Raw genomic sequence first — 6000 nt, forward strand, 5'->3', positions numbered from 1 at the left:
AAAAATTTGCAGAGTTCTGGGTGCCTAGGAAGCATTAGGGTTAGGGTCAGAGCTCCCTGCTGGAGAACACTGGCCCAGGCTGGCACCGTGAGTGAGGCCAGCCCTGGCCTCTCCTCTTGGGCCCCCATGGAAGGGAGAGAGAGACCAGCCTGCTATTGACGAGATCACCTCCAGTGGCATCTGGTAGAACAGCCTTCTGGCTGGGTCTGGCTTAGCTGTCGGGGTAGATGAAGCACAGATTTGGGTTTGGCTTAAGTCACTGGTTGCAACAGATGTAGGTGGCTTCTGGGACCCCTTCCCTGGCCCTAAAGGATCCTGAGTTAAAAAACCATCTCAATCAAGGAGCCACCATTAGATTTCACATCATTTACCTCCAGTATTTGGTGGAAGAGAGGCAGCTGGTCCTCAGGGTTCTAAAGGGCCCCAAACAGAAACCCCATGAGCCACAGTCCCTCACCAGGACCCCACTTTCCTATTTGAAAGATGAGACTACTGTAGGCCAAGGACACACAGTTAATTTCCAGCTAAACTGGGACTCTCGTCATTGCCTCCCCACAGTCCCCAGCTGGTTCCTGAGCCTCAGAAGCAAGGCATTACCCCATCCGACCGAGAAAGGAAGAGGATATTCCAGTCCAGGCCAACCCTCACAGTCAGGAAGTTCCTCTTTGGGTTTAACTTGACTCCCTCATGCTGTCTTCCAAACTCTCAGGAAAGAGGGGCCCTATATTCTATGATCCAATGTTACTTTTGGAATTCTAGCATTCCCTTGGCAGCTTTCTTTAGAAGGAGAATTTTATGAAGCTATTTTTTTCCTGATTACGAACTACGTGTGTATATTAAAGAAATACTTTTTCAATTAGGATTATGTCCTAGACATTTTCCTGGGTGATGAAGTGTCCCTCGATATCATCATTTGTAATATAACATGGTATTTCATCAGATTTATATGCCAAAATATGTATATTCAGTTCCCTATTGTGCAATATATAGGGTTTTTTTTCACTCTCATATGTAAAGCTATGACAACAATCTCTGTACATATGTTTTGAGCCACATCTCTATTTTCTTGGGGTAGATTTGTCAAATTAGAAATGCTAGGTCAGTCAAAAGGTATGAACTTTCATTTACTAAGTAAACAAAGAAACAAACAAACAAACAAATAAATCAGTCAGTCAGCCCTGAGGATGTATTCACAGCATGGTAACTATAGTTAATAGTATATCACATATTTGAAAGTTAATAAGAGTAAATCTTAAAAGTTCTCATCTCAAGAAAAATAATTTGTAACTATGTATGGTGAGGAAAGTTAACTAGACTTACTGTGACGATCATTTCTCAATATATGTAAATATCGAATCATAATGTTGTACACCTGAAACTAATATAATGTTCTATGTCAGTTATACCTCGATAAAAAAAGAAATGAAACCTAGAGACAAATAAAACCGAAATGCTAGGTCAAAGGGCAGCAAAGTTTTTCAGGCTTTGAACACCCTGAAACTGCATTTCGGAAAGGAAGTAAGAGTGTGTGAGAACCTCCACCTGCTTGCTCTGCAGGAGATGGGTGTCTCCTGTTTTTGTCTGACCAACATCCCTTCCTTTGGTGGTGTCTTTGAGCCCCACCTCCTGTAATTCTGGTTGGCTGCCACTTATCAGGGACTTCCCCTATCACAGGTGAGACATGCTTATACTGACCAATTGAATTTCTTCTTTTGTGAATTGCCTGGTTTTGTATTTTGCCCATTTTTACTGAGATACTTTTATTTTTATTATCGAGTTGTAAGAGTTGTTTACATACACAAGAAGCAGTATGATAAAGTGGTTAGCAGATGTAAACTGGAGTCAGGCAGACCTGGTTTTTGAATCCTAGTGCCCCCAGGTTCTAGTTGTGTGACTTTAGACAAGTTACTTAACTTTGTTGAACCTCAGTTTACTCTTCTATAAAATAGAGATAATAATATTTATTTTATAGGGTGCTTCTGAGAATTGAATGAGGTGAGCTTGATAAATGCTTATTTTAATCCTATTCTATTTGTTTCCTTGTTTTTACTTTGTACCAAAGTTTTCAATTTGGGAGTAGTCAAATTGGTCTTTTCATTTGTATATTCTCCCTTTGTTTTTATGCTGAAGAAAGTCTTTTTTATTCTGATGTCAAATAATTATTTACTACATTTACTTATAATTCTTTAGTAATTTTTTTGAAAAACACGTTAATTCTTTAATCTATCTGAAATTTATTTGGGCATCAGTATGAGATAGGAAAATCCTTTTTTTCTAAGTTATTGAGCGATTATCCTAGCATCATTTAGTGAATAATTACAAGCTTTTGCAATTGATTGGGAACCAGAACTTCATCAAAAACTTGTCTTAATATGTAAATGGAGGCTGATTCTGGGTTGTCTGTTCTTTTCCTTTGTTTATTCTCATGCCAATACTGCTTTTGTAACTATTGCAGCTTCAAAATACGTTTTAGTATTTTGAAGTATTTTTAGTATTTTTAGTATTTAGCGACTGGTGGTATTTCATTATCCTTCATTAATCTATATTTTCAATCATCCATGTCACAAGCATTTCATTTTTCCATAATAACCTAATAATCATTTTTAAGTCCCCCAAATAAATTTTTTTTGTAAAAAATTATCACAAAAATTTTCAAAAATACACTAAAGAACAGTAAGTACTTTTATGAAACCCTTACACCTATCACTCAGATTCAGCAATTAATATTTTCCCCAGATTTATTGAGATGTAATTGACATGTAACATTGTGTAAGTTTAAAGTGTGCAACGTGATGATTTGATACACAAATGTATTGTAAAATGCTTACCACAAAAAGTTAGGTAATACTTCCTCAACCTCACACAATTACCATTGTGTTGTTGTCATTATAGCAAGAACATTTGAGCAACTTTCAAATGTACAATACAGTGTTGATGGTGACAGTCACCATGCTGTAAATTAGATCCCCTTAACTTATTCATCTTATAACCAAAAGTCTCAACAATTAATATTTTATAAAATGTATATTCTCACCTCTTTTTGGCTGAAGTATTTTAAAGTAAATCCAATGCATCTCACATTTTACTCTTAAATACTTTAGTACGCATCTCAAAAAAATAAGGACATTTTCTCACGTAGTCACCATACTGTTGTCATATCTAACAAAATTAGCAGTAATATCTTAATATCATCTAATATTCTACTTGTATTCTATTTTTCTTATTGTCTCAAAAATGACTTTGTGCATTTGGTTTGTTCAAGTCTGAATCTAAACAAGGTACACCCAGTGCATTGGTTGTAATGTCTCATAAGTTTCTAGAACATTCCCTCCAACTCCAAATTCTCTTCCTTCCCTTCCTCATCCACCTTCTTCATGCTATTTATTTATTGAAAAAACACAGATGAACTGTTCTTTAGAACATCCCATATTACTTCCCTGCTATATCTTTCAACTTATTTCTCTATCCTTCACAGTTCCCATAGATGAATGTTAGCTCCAGGGGCCTGATGAGGTTCAAGTTCAACTGTTTTGGCATGAACACTTCACAGGTCTTGCCGACTCACTTTTAGTGTGGTGAAGATGAAAATGTTTCAGATCATATCCCCTGACACCTCCATTGTAAAGTTGTGCTTTCCTATTTACAAACAACAAATAAACTGTGAGGTGATGAGTTGACACCCTGTAACTATCCAGTCCCAGTCAAACTTTATCTAATGACTTTTGAAGCCATGGATAATCATTGCCTGAATCAATTATTTCATTAGGGGTCACAAAAACCCACCAGGCTTTGATTTTCATTATATTTAAGGTGTACACTGAGGGTAGCGAGCATGATTAAACATCTATATGGGAAAAAAAGACATTATTAACACTTTATATAAAGCAGAGATCCAAGAGGCTTAGACGCCACCTACTGGAAACCAAAAGAAAAACACCTTATTTGCAACAGGCCAGGGACATAATAAATAAATAGGGATATAAATCTTCTTTCTGGAAAAAGGAAAAAGCAGAACACACTTCCATTAATGCCCAGGCAGAGAAATAGTCCATTAAACATCATGGACAACCAAGGTTACAAGGCATCTCAGAAAGAAAGAAAAAAATCTCCGGAAAAAAAGCTTACAGACATAGAAATATGCAACTTAAATGACAGAGAATTCAGGAAAGTACTTTTGAAAAAACTCAGTGAGATCCAAAATGAATCATATCAATAATTTCAGGAATTGAAAAAACAACTAGATGATCAGAATGAGTTCTTCAGCAAGTAGATCGAAACCCTCCAAAAGAACCGAATAGACCTTCTGGAGATAACACACTACAAGAGTTGAAAAATGAAATAACAAGCTTGGGAAATAGAGTTGACCAAATGGAGAAAAGGATCAGTGATATCGAAGACAGAAATCTAGAAATAAATCAGAAAGAAGAGAGAAACCAAAGAATGAAAAATAATGAAAGATAAATACAAGAACTAGCTGATAATATCAGGAGAGGAAACATAAGAATAATAGGAATTCTCGAAGGGGAGGAAAAGGAGCAGGGATTAGAAAGCATTTTCAGACAAATAGTTGACAAGAATTTCCCAAATCTAAGAAATGAGCTGGAACCTGGAATTCAAGAAGTCAATAGAACATCCAATTATCTCAACCCAAAAAGGCCTTCACCAAGACACATCATATTAAAATTATCAAAAATCAATGACAAAGACAGAATTCTCAGGACAGCCAAGGAAAAGAAGACGGTAACCTGTAAAGGAAAACCCATTAGATTATCGTTGGACTTCTCAGCACAATTAGGAGTAAGGTGACTAGCAGGCTGATAAAAGCAGGGGAGTGTAACCCTTACTGTGAACGGGGACTTATAAGCTTAAAATAAGAAGAGATTTGCTATAGCAAGATAGAAATGAACGTTCAGCATACATAGGGACAAAATAAGACAAAATGTTTCTTCCCTCGCTTCCAGAGTTAATCGCTATCCTGATTTTATGTTTATAATTTCCTCATTTTTATTTACCCCTTTTTGAGTTTTACTACATATGTAAGTATTCCTAAAGAATCTATTACTTAGTTTTCCTTAGTTTTGAGCCTTGTAACACGCATATAATTCTAAAAATTTGGCGGGGAGGGACTTGCATTTTTCATTTGACATTATTTTAACTGGTCACATTGTGACTATATTTATATTCAGAACTATATTTACATATAAATATTAAATGGACATACTTATGTTATTTTTGCTATATAATATTTCATTGTATTAGTATATTATAACATTTTTATCCATTATTTTTTTGTTGGTAATATGGGCTGTTTCCAGTATTTTGTTATTAGCAACAGTACTTTTGTGGACATTCATGTGCATGCCTCCTGGTAAACATGTGGAAATATTTATCTTGGGTACATACTTAGGAGTGTGATTGCTGGACCATAGGTTTTGCATGTGTTTAATTTTAATAGCTGACGCCAAACTGATTTTCAAATTGGTTATACCAATACAGACTCTCACTAGTAATACATGAGAGTTTCATTTCTCTACAAATCAATAGGGAAAAAAAGATAGACAACTCATGAAAATGGGCAAGGTACTTGAATAGGCTAATTAAAAGAAAATCCACATAAGTGGTTACCTCTGGGGCATCAGGGAAGGGAAGCAATTGGGGAGGTAGGACAAAAGGGTACACATACAGGAAATAGTTTCCTTCTTTACCTGGCAGGTGAGTACACACTGCCCATTTTAATGCTATTCTTTAAAGAATCTAGTGTGTTCTACACTTTTTTGTTTGTACGATTTATTTTGCAATGAGCTTTTTTTTTTTTTCCCTAGAGTAGCCAACAGACGCCAACATTCTGACCTTTGCTTATAGCTCCTTGATGTTTCAGCACTCGTGGGCATGTGGTCTGAGTCTAAAGAGACAAAGGATGGGGAGTTAGTCAACTGGTTTACTATCCAGTAATTAGTCTACTTTCTTCCCTGTCTCACTTGAATTCAGCTCAGTCACTTC

This window comes from Pteropus alecto, unplaced genomic scaffold (assembly GCF_000325575.1).
Source record: "Pteropus alecto unplaced genomic scaffold, ASM32557v1 scaffold45, whole genome shotgun sequence".
Classification (NCBI taxonomy): domain Eukaryota; kingdom Metazoa; phylum Chordata; class Mammalia; order Chiroptera; family Pteropodidae; genus Pteropus; species Pteropus alecto.